General features: G+C 34.9%; 1 pseudogene; it reads right to left on the bottom strand.

Annotated features, from left to right (window-relative positions):
* The window catches only part of LOC136832911 (hornerin-like), a 19,871-nt pseudogene extending 11,306 nt beyond the window's left edge, over window positions 1-8,565 (bottom strand).
* Between the last annotated feature and the right edge of the window lie 7,942 nt (window positions 8,566-16,507).

Below are 16,507 nucleotides of genomic sequence, written 5' to 3'. Positions count from 1 at the left end.
ACATCTAGTTTATATGTAGTTTATACGAGTACAGGTATTCTGTTTCTGTTTAAAATTTTTACTAAACCATAAACTAAAGGTTTTATATACAATATCTCTTAAACTTATTTCTTGATTCAAGCTCAAGAGTAAAATCTGTGATATATAAGTTTAGCTTTTCATTTGTTTTTCATTTTATAAAGTATAAGTCCAGTGTCAAGTGCCAGATGAAAGCTTAAGACTGTTCTTGAAGTCTCTTTTTGTGTTTGAAAAATCTTGATAATCCTCCCTTAGTCAGTGATTCAGAAATTTGGCATGGAAGGTAAATCCTAAATTTTTCTGTGTAGAGAAGACTGTGGCAGAGAAAGGAAATAAAATCTTTTTGGGATTTTAGGAGAAAAAGAATTACATATCCTAACTTGATACAGCTCCATTTGGGAGATCACAGGTCAGTCTAATTCTAATGGATTATGAGAGTGGAACAAGGAGGAATTTAATTTTTAATAGTATTAAATCATAGTTGGAAATAAGGTTGAAAACTGAGTATAATTTTCGGTTCTTTCACAGTATCCACACAAAGTATAGAAATGTGAAGCGAAAGGCATATCAAGGCAGGAGTTAGAAGTTGAAACAGGTAGTGAGAGATGGCCCGACAAAGCAGCTAAATTCAGTTCAGGAAGTAGGAACCAGATTATCGATTAGAATAATGTCTGTCATTCTTCTGCTTGAAAGAATATTACTGTAATAGGAGAACCTACACGCTAGATCTGACGGTAGTATTGTATATGAGGTCAACAAAAAAATATTTATACTGAAAAGCAGTTTTGAATGGAAGTAATTGCGTAATCAGAAGGTGGACTATCATTTAATACTAGTAGATTTAGAGTTCCACATATAATTACTTCTGATCTTATATCTTTCCTGAATTTCTTAAAGAAAGTTTTCAGCTATGTATGAGAGTCTAAATGGAAAGAAATAAATGTTAATGTAGTTTGTATTCAGGATTACTGTATGTCAATTGTACATGTATGTAATTGTAGAACCGATGTCTTTTAATTCATTGTAATAGCTTGTTGTTAACGCTGTGTCAAGGTCATTGTCCCTTGCATTTTAGAATCTGCAGTGTTAGTATTTCATTAACTAAATTGCATTATATACGATATAATTTGGCTTACAGGGAGTCAATACCATACTTACATTGCCAGTACGTGGAGCATTTATCTGAAGCTGGGAATCTGCAGTTATCACAGGCACAAGTTGGTGGTGGACTACAGCCGGCATTTTCAGGTAGGTCACACTGACCTTTATGAGCATTAAAGAGCAGGTCACCTGGGCATTCTGTGAAGTGCTCAATACCACTCTGAAATTTCAAAGAAAACTATATATATAGGAAATATATTGATGAGAATGGCTTAAGTGTTAATGAAAGTGACAATTAACTGTGCTTTTCAAAGACCAAGTAAAAAGGTTTTTGTCGTTGGTGGCTTAGTAAGTTCTTGGGTATGCTGTTTACGAAGTCATTCAGATGAAAAGATGGTGTGTAACTTTGTATTTATGATGTTAGGTTGAAAATTGTATTTCTGATGTTAGGTCAAAGTTTTTATTTAGATTTCAAACTAATCAGCTTTATTGGTACACCGTGAAAAATCAGTAGGTTTTGGGATTCAGCAGTAAATTTGACGAAAGTACATGAGTTCTCAAGGTCATGCATATAAAATCATGGCTTGCTGATTTTATCAAATTTAATGTAACTAGGAATGCTGAATTTGTGTAAAGGAATTAGTGTTGTAATCTACGAACCTGCTAGCTAAGTCAAAAACCTCCGAAGTGCATTTGAAACTTTCTCGTTAGCTTTCGCAAATTAAACACTGTGAAAATCTCAAGGCAGGAAGAGGAGCAATAAGGCCAAAAACACAGTGCCAATCCCTGCACTATTTGGACATGTGCACCTGGATTTTCTTTGCCAAAAGTGGCCCATTGTTATTGAAAAAGTTAGATTTTTTTTTTTTACCTAGGAAAGGAAAACTCTTCTCTAGCTGTCAAGCAAGTTGATCCTGGTTTATGATACCAGAAATGGCAGTGTTATTGTTAAAAACTTATTGGCTTTGGACCCTTCGAACGATAAGCCTGACAATGTTAGCTATACTTCACACTATTTCTGAAGTTTCAGGGTAACAAAGGCTATGGATATTTATTCTGGGACAGCAGTATGTTTTACTGTCATTAGAGTATTGTTCTCTTGTCTGGATATCAGCAGCCTGCAAGCGTCTTTTTCTTCTAGACAAAATTGTTTTAAGTGGTTATTTCCTCTTTTCCAGTCAAGAAAAATATACTACGTAATGAAATAAAAATCTTTTTGATATGCATTCTTTAGTTTATAGTCTTGTAATCATTTTGAGATGCAAAAAAAAACACATCAAATGTGGACCAGTAAAGATTCTGTTCGAGTAAGAATCGAATGTTTAGATAAGATATCACTGTGATAAGCCTGACAGGATATGTTTATTAATCGTCAAGTGTTCTGCCTCGTGACTTTAAAAGAGCAGCGGTAAACTGAAGCTACGTTCATTCTGTGTGAGGTTTGATAATGTAATATTGTTTGGCCTTGCTGGAAAATCCTGGTCCCGTTTCTAAATGATGAAATTCATGTGGTGCTGATTACGATTCACAGTAATTGGTGCTTCCTCGTCAGATTCATAAGATAAACTTAAACGGTTAGGTATATCTGACAGACTGTAATTTCCTGTATACCGTGATAAGGTTGATCTCAGCAGAGCTTAAAGGAATTTTCGATGCAATAGAGTGATATATATTAGGGTATTAGGATCTTCAACGTTTTTTTTACAAGATCTAAGTCCTTCTGATAAGAGAGAACAAAGGAAAAAGGGACGATGCAAATTGATAAAGGGATTTTGGGATGAAGACGATATGGTGGAAATGTGTCATTACAGTTCTGATCTTTCACACCGGGTGGTGATGAATGATCTGAGGCTATTATTGTTTTGGCTTTGAAGGTTCAACTTGTTATCGAACGCTAGAAGTCCAGCGGGTATACATGCCTTGCCTGTTATGGTCATTTATGTTAATGGTTCAGTGTTTCGGAACTAAATCTAATGAATTTTATGCATAGAGGTCGGTGATATCTAGGGCATTTCCCATACCATTACCCTGATGCTCCCTACCGGCAATCATCCCCTTTTTGACAACCTACATATATTATAATCACCGTAATTACCTTTACTATAATTATTACCATTATTTTTACAATATGAGATTAGGAGGGGCTGGGTGAGAGGGAGGAGAGGTGGTTAGGGTTGTAGCTGGGGTTGTGGGTTACCATTTAAGAGGATTAAAGGAGGGGAAAATATGAATCGTGTCAGTGGTAAAGGGACAGTGGGCCAGGAATTGGCATTTATGGTAGGGGCATTAATGGTGAGGATAGAGAGAGAGAGAGAGAGAGAGAGAGAGAGAGAGAGAGAGAGAGAGAGAGGTGGGAGGGCTTATGTGGTTCAGGAGGAGGAAGAGGTAAGGCTAAGGGAAGTTGTGAGAATGTTGTGTTTGTAGATGGGGCATAGGTGGTTGTGTTTTTAAAGTCCTCATTGAAAGACGATTGGTGAGAATTGGTGTTTCCCTTAACGGTTGAAATTTTAAAAGTCAGCTTTCCCTGGCAATGTACTTTTTGTGTTGACAAAATGTAGTGGTTAATTCTGATTCTGTTGTTTTAAGGACATCAATCACATAGGCGTTAGTGTATTCTCTAGCATTCGGTGAAACTATAGGGTGGTCTTCATTGCCACCCTCGTTCGTATTGAAGAGAAGTTTCGTATGAGAAATAAGAATCCATGTGGCGTATTTTGCATAGCCACTGGGCGATTTGGCTGAGTGCAGGGGTTGATGCAGTTTGGCAATATGTTTTTTGATTATGCATAATAGTTACAGTAGATCCTGCATATGATAATGATGTAAAAACTGTGCCTATAAGAAGCTGTGTTGGTCACATCTTTTCCCTTTTGTGATTTTGAAGGCACCTTTCTTTGATTTCACAAGGGAAATTTTCTATTTGCTCGGGATCCTGCTATTCTGTGTGCGTGTGTTGTTGCTCAGGTGGCCTTGTGTCAGCTCGGCTTCTTGATCCTTAACAACCCAGTATTCTCTCTCTCTCTCTCTCTCTCTCTCTCTCTCTCTCTCTCTCTCTCTCATTACAACTCAAGGATCAAAACTGATAAAGAAACTTCCTGTTGACACATTTTTGAAAGTTCAGCATCAATAAGAACATTCCCTTGAAGAAGATTATGCCCAACCCATTTTTTCTGGGAATTCGAGTGATAACATTTATGCTTATGGGTCAGAGGATTATTGAATGGCGATACAGTGGGAATATCAGGGTGAAAGGGATTTTATCAGTGCCGATAATGTGTATATCACACAGACACACACACACACACACACACACACACACACACACATATATATATATATATATATATATATATATATATATATATATATATATATATATATATATGTATATATATATATATATATAATATATATATATAATATATATATATATATATATACACACACTCAACATGCACACACACACACACACACATATATATATACACACACATTATCCTAGAGAGCAATTAGTGGTTTTTGTCATCTTGATCTCCCTACTACAAGATTATCATTGTTGGTTTTCTCTTCCATTTGATTCTGTCCGCCCAGTGGATGGTGACTAAGTTTAATTTGACTTGTGTGGGCGTATGCCTAATTCGAATATTTTGTAACAGTGTAGCTGATTTTCACCAAATTTGACTCACGAGATTTTTTGACACTTTAATCATACTTGTCAGTGTCTTTGATATGCTCCTCATGTATTTTTGAAGTATTCTGTTCTTAGTACAGATTTTTTCTCAAAAATGTATATAATTTAAGTTACTTTTTATGGAATTCTATAAGGTTTTCTTATAAGTAATTCTGTATAGACTTGGGTAATTTAGGCTTTCTGTCTGTTTAAACTTAGTACAGTTGACTCCCCACCTATTTGCAGTTCCGGATTCGCGGACTCACCTATTCGCGGATATTGCTGTGGAACATATATACGCATTATTCGCTGAAAATTCGCCTATTCGCGGTATTTTTCATAGAGAAATATTCACAGATTACTGTATTTTCATATCATTTTCGTGACTAAATGCACGTTTTTTGATAAAACTGTTAAAGTATTAAAGTATAAGCATTTTTAGTGGGATTTTTGGTGTTTTGAACTCTCAAAGTAAGCAGTTATAAGTGTTTTTAGAGGGGTTTTAGGTATTCGCGGATTTTAGCTATTCACGGATTTTAGCTATTCGCAGGGGGTAGCGGCACGCACCCCCCGCAAAAATCGGTGGTCGACTGTAATCGATTGTCCTTTGAGGAGCAGCGTCATGCAGGAAATACTTATTTTTGCAGTTGGATGAATATTGGTACTCTGTGAATTGGTTATTAGGAAGTCTATTATCTCGCTTATTCACTGGTCAAGTCGAAACAATGTTGGCTGGCTAATTTGGTTCATTTACAGTAATTTTCAAATTCAGTTCATTAACAGTAATTTTCACATTCAGTTCACTAACAGTAATTTTCAAATTCAGTTCATTAGCAGTAATTTTCAAATTCAGTTCATTCGCAGTAATTTTCAAATTCACTTCATTTACAGTAATTTTCAAATTTAGTTCATTAACATTAATTTTCAATTTCAGCTCATTTACAGTAATTTTTAAATTCAGTTCAGTAACAGTAATTTTCAGATTCAGTTCATTAGCAGTAATTTTCAAATTCAGTTCATTTACAGCAATTTTGAAATCCAGTTCATTAACAGTAATATTCAAATTCAGTTCATTAGCAGTAACTTTCAAATTCAGTTCATTAGCACTAATTTTGAAATTCATTTCGTTTACAGTACTTTTCAAATTCAGTGCATTAGCAGTAATTTTCAAATTCAGTTCATTTACAGTAATTTTGAAATTCAGTTCATTAACTGTAATTTTCAAATTCAGTTCATTTGCAGTAATTTTCAAATTCAGTTCATTAACAGTGATTTTCAAATTCAGTTCATCTACAGAAATGTTCTGTGCAAAATGAAATATTCGTCGAATAACTCTTAATTTTTGTTATTGATTCGGTATGATATTGAAAGAAATTATCAGACATCATCTCCAAGATATTCTTGGCGATCCTTTGTCTTAAAGAGTATAAAATTCTTCGCTAAATTTTTCGTCATATAAACCGAACTTGTGACTAAACGATTTTGAAAACATTGTTCACTGAATCATTACCACTAAAGGTAGCAACATCAGCCTAGGAACAATCTCTTCTGTTGAATGTCTTCACCAAAATCCTCAGCCACTTACCTCGTCACAGTGGTAAAAGGCGTCGCATCTGAAAGGATGGGCCTTTGTGCATGTCCCCACGCAGTCGCAGGTCACTCTTCCGTCGGGGGGTCCTGTGGGGACGAAAGGCTGCTTCAGTGAGCAGGATTTTTGGTAAGGGATGCAGTGAGATGCTCTGGGCTCATCGCACGTTCCTCTCTGGGCGTTGAAGTACAGGTTTGATGGACACGTCTGGGTGGAAGGAGAATTCATAGTTTTTGAGAATCTAAGTTTTTTATCGTCAGTTCTTCAGAAGAATGATAAATCAGTCTAAAATACGTATTTATGCAATGTAACTGTGAATACGGTCTACCTCCTTTGTAAGATTTTACATAATCCTGGTCATCCTTTTCGTTTAAGTCATCCCGAACTATACAACCTACCACGAAGTGCTAGATATGTTGTTCATTCAAAGTCCTGCCTCTCGTTTCGTGAGGTTCAACACCAAAAATGTTCTGCAAGTTTTGTTCTAGGTGTGACCAATTTATGGAATAATAATAAAAATGTGAGTCTGAAGATAAAGATTAGCAGTGGTACAAGGAACATTCAACACGAGGAAAGAACATTATGTTAAGACACCCAAGAAAGAATTATCGTTACTCAGATCTGTGGTTTAGGAATCTCTTTAGGAATCGTAGAGTTTGACAACCCGCCCCTCCCCTCCCCCGGCCAAAAAAGCAACAGAAAGGACCTAGGAACGTTTGGTGGAGAACTAGAAATATGATATTTAGAAATCAGATTGGAGAGAAGTCTGTACTTCGAATGAAGAGAAGTGTCTTAGTGGAAATTATAGATAGAATAAAGGAAATCCTGAAGCAAGAATTGTGTGAGAGAAAATAATAATGATGCCTTACGAACTGGAGGAAATATGCTGAAATAGAACGACAACATAGAATTGGTGAGCGTTGATGGGTGCTAGACTCATACAGAGCAGAAGTGACGGTGAGTTATTACGGAGATATTTACCTTTACATACGGAGCTCCATTTAGGCAGTGTACGTAATGGGTGCAGAACGTTGGATGGGCAAAAAACCCGTCAGTTGTAAGACACGTAAGCTCATGACATCCCTTTCTGCCAAAGACCATCGAGAGTGGCGTTTCTGAAAATGAGAGAAAGATTATATCTAAGTAAGCATTTATGTTAAATATCTGAGGAAGCTTTTATGTTAATTACCTCAGAAATGAAAATAGACAGAGAATTTGTATTCACCAGTGTATGTGTCCACATATATCTCAAAAGTTATGGATGAAATTAAAATCCAAGATTATTATTATTTTTTCTGCAATCCCAAAGGTATAAATTATACAAGTATTTCTAATTCTGCTGGGTATTACTAGCTTACGGATTATTTTGTTTTGTTTAGAATTGAGAACACCAGATTATCTCAGCATCATTGTGGCGTCAAAGATTTTGATGGCATGCATATCCGAAGTCACCAGCACTCGCGCCTTGTTTAATCATATATATATATATATATATATATATATATATATATATATATATATATATATATATATATATATATATATATATATATATATATATATATGCAACAGAACTGTCTGTGGTTTAGATTTATAATTTGGAGAGTATTTTAGGTATCAAGGGCAACCGATGTATCTTCATTTAATACTTATAATATCTTCACGTCGATTTCAGGATCTTGAAATCATTATAATGTTACTGTAGTGGACATGAACAATTTCGATAACAACTACAGTACTGTCCTTTACTTTTAATTACGTCATTGGCAATGGATTCTCTTTCACCCTATGGGCAGCTATTCTTTTAGGTAGTAAAAATGAAAATGAAAATATCTGTAAAATCTGGAGCTTCTAGACATCCTTTATCAAGGTGAAGAAAATGAATAAGTGACCAAAGACTTACTTGCTTGCGCCCCATCGGGAAGGAGAAATGCTCCCAGCAACAGAATACTAAGAACCCCCCGGAGGACTCCTGAAGAGTCCTCCATCGTGACCTCCTCTTGAAACTAGACCGCTGATGGAAATTTGGTCTAGTCCTACAAACTTTCCTTTGTAATGTCTCTTTTGAGATTGATAAAGATTAAATGTCAGGTCTAGGTAGGAGTACGAAGACTGCGCGTCTTCAGTCTGTTTTCCGGTGGGTGGGGTGAAGGGCTATACCCTTATCACTGCCAGCCCACAGTATGGCAGCAGTGAACTAAATTCACACCTGATATATGCTGCAGGTGCCCAATCACGTGCTTATCGGGTCGGATGCCAGGCGGTCTGTGTTATTTTATTTTACTTATCTTTGTAATTGTTTATCATGTCATGAAAGCCTTTCGTATTTGTAAATGATGCCTTTAAATTGAATTTGAAATATTAAATTCAATATGAGAAAAACATATATTATGTAGGAGCAACAAAACTAGAGAAAATGTGGAGCTACTCACCTCTTAAAATGTCAAAGGATTATAGGGATTTAAAATGAAGATTTCAAAATGACTTCTCAAGTTCTAAATGTCACACATTCAGTGTACAATATATCCACGGCAGTTCCTCTCTCTTCTATTAAATGTATTTAAGCAAAATTTGGAGTTTTTAAATTTTGCTTTAGAATGTATGTTCAGCTCTTGAGAAATTGAGTTTTTAAATTTTGCTTTAGAATGTATGTTCAGCTCTTGAGAAATTGAGTTTTTAAATTTTGCTTTAGAATGTATGTTCAGCTCTTGAGAAATTGAGTTTTTAAATTTTGCTTTAGAATGTATGTTCAGCTCTTGAGAAATTGAGTTTTTAAATTTTGCTTTAGAATGTATGTTCAGCTCTTGAGAAATTGAGTTTTTAAATTTTGCTTTAGAATGTATGTTCAGCTCTGAGAAATTGAGTTTTTAAATTTTGCTTTAGAATGTATGTTCAGCTCTTGAGAAATTTTCAGTTGGTATAGGATAAGTGGGTGCAACCTTATGAGTTTGTACCGGAATTCGGCCCAGTCCTTCCTTCTTTTATTCAGACACTTGAGCATTGATAAAACCTTCATATACCAAAGTAGCAGTCATATTTGTATTACATTTAGTGGGTCAAATGAATGACTAAGAAATCAGTGCCTGAAAATTCCTTAGATTGCTATCATTATCTGCCATAACCTACCTGCTTTCATGAGAGGTGTTAACAGGAGCTATCTGCTAGAAGCTGGTGCTCGTTTAGACCTTTGTAATATTTTAATATCTGCGGAACTGAAGCAGTTTCCCAGGGATCCCATGACTTTCTTTTTTTTACGACATTGAGTAACATTTTTTAAAAATTTTCTCTTTAATTTAATGGTTTTTGAGTTTCATACTTAGACCACATATTCTGATATCTGATCAAGGGTCAGATATCCCACTTTTAACTGAAACCATCAAGACCAGTTAGATTATTATTATTATTATTATTATTATTATTATTATTATTATTATTATTATTATTATTATTATTATTATTATTATTATGTAGTAGTAGTAGTAGTAGTAGTAGTAGTAGTAGTAGTAGTAGTAGTAGTAGTAGTAGTAGTAGACTGTCATACGACACAAGTGAAAAAAGTAAAAAAAAAAAAAATGATTCTTGGAAGCTTAAACGTTTGTAAATTGAGTCCTGAATTATTTTTCGGAAATTGAGACCTTTTGGAAGATTGGAGAATCTTTGCCTTTATGTTTACTCGGTGTTTGTGCGTTTGTGTTTGTTTCAGTCATGCAGGTTTGCAGATTTTACTTGCTGATCGTCAGACTTTCAGTATTCATGTTGGTGATTCATTTTGGTCTTTGTGCTCTTACATCATAACTTTAAAAGGTCTAATGATCCACTACCGGATCCACAAAAACTTCATGGGGGGCGGGGCACCAATTTTCATATACATTCATATACATACATACATACATACATACATACATACATATATATATATATATATATATATATATACATATATATATATATATATATATATATATATATATATATATAAATAATAGATTTTTAATTTTTTCCCATTTTTATATTTCTCATTTATGTTATTATTATCTAAATCTTCAATATTATTATTTTGTCATCTTTTTCATGGGGGGGCGGCCACGTGCCTAGGTCACCAACCCCCCCTCCCCCGATCCGCTAGTGTAATGATCTAAATATACGAAATGAATGTGTTCTGGACAGGCCAAAGTGTTTGTTCAATTAACACGTTTGCAAATGCAAGTAATCTCAGCCATGCATATAGCGTGACATTTAATTGTTTATCATAAACTTAAAAACGATCTAGCATTTTGATAAAAATTTCTTCTAAAATGCTAAAGAAGTAAATTTTGGACGAAGCTGGTTAAGTAAAACATTTCGATTTCAATAGTCATTTTCAAATTAAAACTAATTGTTTTAGTGAAAAAATATGCATTGAATAACAATGGCCATTTTTCCTTTTCCCTTTTTATGTCAGTAAATCCCTCGTGTCATCTAACCTATAGGTTTACAAATGAGCTTTTCAGTCGAGAAACATGCCAAGTGCCATTTTTAAAATATAATAAATTCAATTAAAAAATACTTTGACTCAGGATGGCGCTTGGCATGTTTCTCGACTGATAGCCTCATTAATGTTCTTTATCATGTAACAGTAAATGTCAGAGAGGCAAACCATATCTCGACATTATCCCTGCGATAAATCACAAGATCTTATGAAAGGTTTTTAATAAATCACGGTGATTAGAAAGAGATTAGTAATAATATGACGTGGGTAGTTAATCCGTATCGTTTCATTCATTGGAAAACCAAAGCATACGATTAGGAAAAATAAATCTCAAGGATGTGCTTTATCCCTTCGACTTTATGAAGTATTATTATTATTATTATTATTATTATTATTATTGTTATTATTATTATTATTATTATTATTATTATTATTATTATTATTATTATTATTATTATTATTATTATTATTATATATGGAATAGGCCTACTGGGCCCAGTGACATGAAATTCAAGCTTCCTAAGAGTACGGTGTTCATGTGTCAGCACTTACAGAAGATAATAGGCAATGCAGAAACAAGATCAGTTATTAGAAAATAAAAAAGATTAATTACCAAATTAACAAATAAATAGATGAGAATATAAATAAACGAGTAAAATCCAGGGTGAACTGTTTTTACGTAGTAATGCTTCTCATCGTCATGGAATGAATCCATCTCGGGGCTGTCTGTTCATGTTTGATTATTTTTATTTTTATTATTATCTTTATCTTTTTACACGAACATGTAGTCAGAAAGAGTGTTTGTTCAAAATCGTTTTAGCCCAGAAGTATGTTAAGGATAACGCAGGAGGTATATTTCCCGCATGAAAGGGTATCAGGTACCCCAGAGCTTATGTTATCAAACTTTCTGTAATCCTGCAGCTTCACAATAGATAAAGAGGTCACCGACTTCACAATACCTCTCTGAACCAAACTGTGCGGGATAAAAATATAACTCTTATCGCTCTCCAAATCTGAAACGGATAAACTGGGACAAAAGTTGTAAGGTGAGTAAGATGGCTTTTGAAAAAAGGTGGTGGCCAAAAAAGAACTTCAAGTCGCTACACAAGTATTGCCGTTGAACAGAAGGACTTGTGAAATGTGAAATACGACATCCTGCAATTTAAAGCTGAAAATACTTGCATACACACGAAATGATAAAATTCGACATTGGGCGTTAGTTTAGTAGGATATCAAGAAAGGTTAACGAAAACGTTGTAAGGTTCTACCTAATCGTGAATGTAAATAAATCTTTCCCGTGTACTACAAAATGTCATTTGGACACCATCGGTTGCTTAGACTTCGGTTAATTGTTGATCTTTACAACGGAAATATAATTACACTACTTCCTGTTCTCTTTAAAAATAAATAAATTGACGTAGAATGGCATCCCCGGCCCGAGCACCGAGCCACATCACCCAAATTTTACATTTTTGTTTGTTATGGTCATTCGGCTGTCTCTTGTCACCTCAAAACTGCTGATCAGCTTCTTCAAATCTATTTGTTTTATAGCTTTTATCCAGTAAATCCTCATGCGCTGGCAACAGGTATCATTTCCTTTGTAGGTTGAGCCTGTAGGTGGCTAAATGATGGCATTAGATTGCTGGTCTCACAGTTGACATTATTTTCAATATATATATATATATATATATATATATATATATATATATATATATATATATATATATAATAATAATAATAATATAAATATATATATATATATATATATATATATATATATATATATATATATATAAAAATATATATATATGTTGAATAGGGATGCTTATTTTAGTAAATTTATGTAAATATATTCTTTTTGTTCATTTGTTTCCGTATGCATTAGTCATTCTGTTATTTTTATCTCTATTTTATTTACTAACTTAGCTCTATTTTCCATTCCATTTATGGGCATTCTCTTACGTGGAAGCTTCTGTGGAGTTTAATGGTCAATTTGAATTGCGCTTTGTGAATAGTAGAATTGCTGATACCAGACAGCTCCCGCTTGATGATTTGAAAGATGATTTAAGGGAAGCTTGAGAAAATCCTGGAAGGTTACGAAATCAAAATGAGCCTCCGTTCCCCCTCGCTATACCGAGGCTATAAACTTAGGCTGCATTAGTTCTCACTGACCTTTGTGACGGTATAGGGGTATTTTATGGCGTTGTATAACTTGTTTTTATTCGTTTGAATTGACAATTTATAGTATTACGGTTTGGAAGGGAAATGACTCAATTTTCTCCAAAAGTAAAAGTTAATTGGAATAGTAGTTGTTGCAAATTTATGAATGATTTTTGTGTATTTGTTTATCGGAGCATTTGCACATGACTTATCTGAAAGGTAAAGTTGCAGGTTTTATTGGGTTGTAATATAATCATCCTTTTTATAACATTCTCGTTAAATGATATTGAATGTACAGGTGATGGAGAAGCATGAAATTAGAGACTTTATTTGAAACTTTGTTGAAGGTATAATCCTCGTTGCTAGTTGACATATTAATATTTAAATTCCAAAGCCAGAGATGCATGTATACCATTAGAAAAGGTAAGTAATTATGATGGAATTACATAAAACGTATTTCAAATTTTATTGGTGTTCCAGACTTACACTACATAATTCAAAAGCAAATAGTATAATGATTTGACATTCCAGGATCATCGAAATGTTTCCTTCAGTTAATTAAACTCCTTTACGCAAAGAAGAGTGTAGGAAGGCCTTTTGTTAGAGCAAAGCAAATGCTTGGAAGGACTACGGTTCTTGTGTAAATCAAGAGATGTAACCTGAGGAGACAATTACTGGAGAAGCAGATAGCCTATGCTCCTGTCAAGACCATATAATTGTAATTATGGCAGGTGAGTTTGATTAGGACACGAGAAAAGTGTATAAACAGAAAATGGACAAAACATGGGTTATAGTTAAAGGGACTAAGGTAGAATAGTAGATGGAGGAGTTGTAAATTCCATGACTGGGCCCTAGCAACACCAGGAGAATTTGTGGGCATAGGAAAGAAAGAGGAGGGAGTAAAAAAAGTCAGTAAGTAATCATATGAGGAAATAAAAGGCAGTGAAAGAAAAAAGATTATCTGAGGTTGAGTTGCATAAGACAGGGGAGGAGATGAGGAGAACTGTAGGCGAAGTAGGTGCTAATTCTGTAAGGAAGTCAGCACCTAGAGTATTTTTAAGATTTGTTGGATGTGCAAGATGGAAGAGAGGCAGAACTGTATGACTCAAGAGTGGGAAGAGTTTGTATAAGGTTGAGAATCCTTGAGGAAGTAGCTTTTGAGGACGTAAGGAGGTAATTTAGAGGGTGAAGAATGAAAAGACACTAGGAGTTGATGTGATTACAAACGAGATGGTGTAGTTTGGTAGTGGTAGATTGAATTGCTGACCAGGGTGGGTAAGGCATATCTGGATGAAATGAGAGGTTCCGGAGGAATAGGTAAGAAGAGTTATGTACAAGTACATTGTAGGCCTGATGGTAATTTCTTTCCGTATTGGGAGGGAGGGGGCGGGGAGCCATCCTCTAATGTTGTGTGGAAGTGCTTCTTTTTCTGCTTGTGTTGACTGCTGTGCTGAGTGCTTCGGATGCAACCACCAGTCTCGCCCGTGACCATTGCTGCCGTTTGATCGGTGCCTGTACTGCTCATTAGCACGTTTCCTTAGTCGCAAAGGTTGTATGTTCTATTATAGGCAATTCCTTGCCTGTAAAATATAAAGATGGTGGATTAGTCCCGATGCTTGTTCATACATCTGCCTATGGTGGTGTATCTTTGGCAACTTCTTACCAGTACAGATATAAAGATCGTGAATTAGCTTTGGTTATCATTGCACATGGTTGGCTGGTTTAGATTAAGCCGGCCTTATACAGCACTGGCCACGGAATAGGAGGCTTGATATGGACCTGTAGACTCTGCCCAGCCAACAAGACAACATAGCCTACATAATGTTGGCCTCAGGGGTGATTACTTTGTAGGAGAAAGGATAAATATGGATGATGATAAAATGTCAGTGCGTAGGTTATTTACAATGCCATTGTTCACAACAACAAGATACAACCAGAACGATATATGGGTAATGAAAATAATTTATTTCTATAGAGGATCTTTATTATAAGATTATTTGATCTTCCTTGCAAGTTTTTATGGGATATGAACAACCCCTTTCTTCTATGTGTACGTTGCTGATTTTGATTCTCAGAGCACTCTCAAAAACTGCTTTGTAGGAACGCACCTAAAAAGAAATGAAATATTTATGCTAGTTTATTTTCCAAATATCAATACAGTAATCTTAATTTATTGTTGCGTAGCAGTCACTAAATAGTGATGATTTTATATCCACTTTTAACGCTCTTTGGGAAGATTTTTTTTACACTGAAGTATCACTCCCAAATCTTTTGAATTTGACACATTAATTATATATTACATGGGACACTGAGGATCAAAACGTCCCCTAGCCTCGATTATCACTCTTTTTCTTACTGTCAGACATTCAGTGAAATCTTCATTTAATCTCAACTGCTTCATTTCCATCTGTTTAATATTTATGGAACTACATTTTATTTACAATTATTCAGAATCAGCATCCGCGGTTAGCTTTTCTAATCCTCCCCATCTCTTCCTCTAATGTTTCACAACTCACATTTACTGCATGATTCACATCTTATGAAAGCCCAGGCAGTTTTTAACCGCAGTTACAATTCCTAGTTCTATGATTCGCTTCTTATTCGCCCGTAGCATCTCTTTCCTTAACAGGATAATTCTGTTCTGCGAAATCATACCTTTGGCAACAGAAACAAACGGTCACACAATATCTATCTCTTACATTTTATATTTACCACTCTAGTTTTATCTCATCAGTTTCATTTGAATTAAATCTCTCACAACTAGATCGCATATCAATTAGCGAAAGTACTTGAAGTTTTTCTTTCATTATTTTCAACTGTCTGCAGATGTTAGTTTCTTGCAGTCATGTGCTTCATCTGACTCTTCAGTTCGATAGATTGTTTACCGTAATTTTAGGTAAAAGCTTCCTTACGTTTGCTGTTGTTTTTTTAATGTTGTCAGTCTCAAAATTCATAACCATTTTCTTCTCCGTAAATCTGCTGTCAGTAACTTTTAATTCCTCTCAAGCCCTTAATATATCTTTTCTTTCTTTCTTTTGCTTTCTTTGACGTTCCGCTCATTATCAGCCTAACTAATGATCCCATTTTAATCTTCATCAACCTTAATTATAATATGATCAGTCATTTGACTGAAAGACTCCAGCACGTTCAAATCATCAACAAAGTTGGCGTTTTGTAGGTTTTCACTTCATTAAAGCGGGAACGTTCCTTGAGTGCCCAAGTACAACAAACATACATCATACCCAGATTCTGTCCTTTACACCGCCCCTATAGCATGAGTAGCAAACTTTTTATCGTGAGAGCGATATTAATCACACAAATCCGACTGCCAGTGCTACCGAGACGTGCTACTCGCTGCGTAGCGTTTTGCTCATCATAGAAAACGTGTCATAGAGAATGTAAAATATTTATGGTAGATTATTACAAACTTACAGAATTTTTAAATACAGAATACTAACATATGTTGTAGCGCTGTAATTCTTACATGCATCACCAATGCCTT

This window comes from Macrobrachium rosenbergii, chromosome 50, assembly GCF_040412425.1.
Source record: "Macrobrachium rosenbergii isolate ZJJX-2024 chromosome 50, ASM4041242v1, whole genome shotgun sequence".
Taxonomy (NCBI): domain Eukaryota; kingdom Metazoa; phylum Arthropoda; class Malacostraca; order Decapoda; family Palaemonidae; genus Macrobrachium; species Macrobrachium rosenbergii.
Note: the sequence above shows the minus strand (reverse complement) of the source record. Positions and strands in the feature narration are given on the sequence as shown.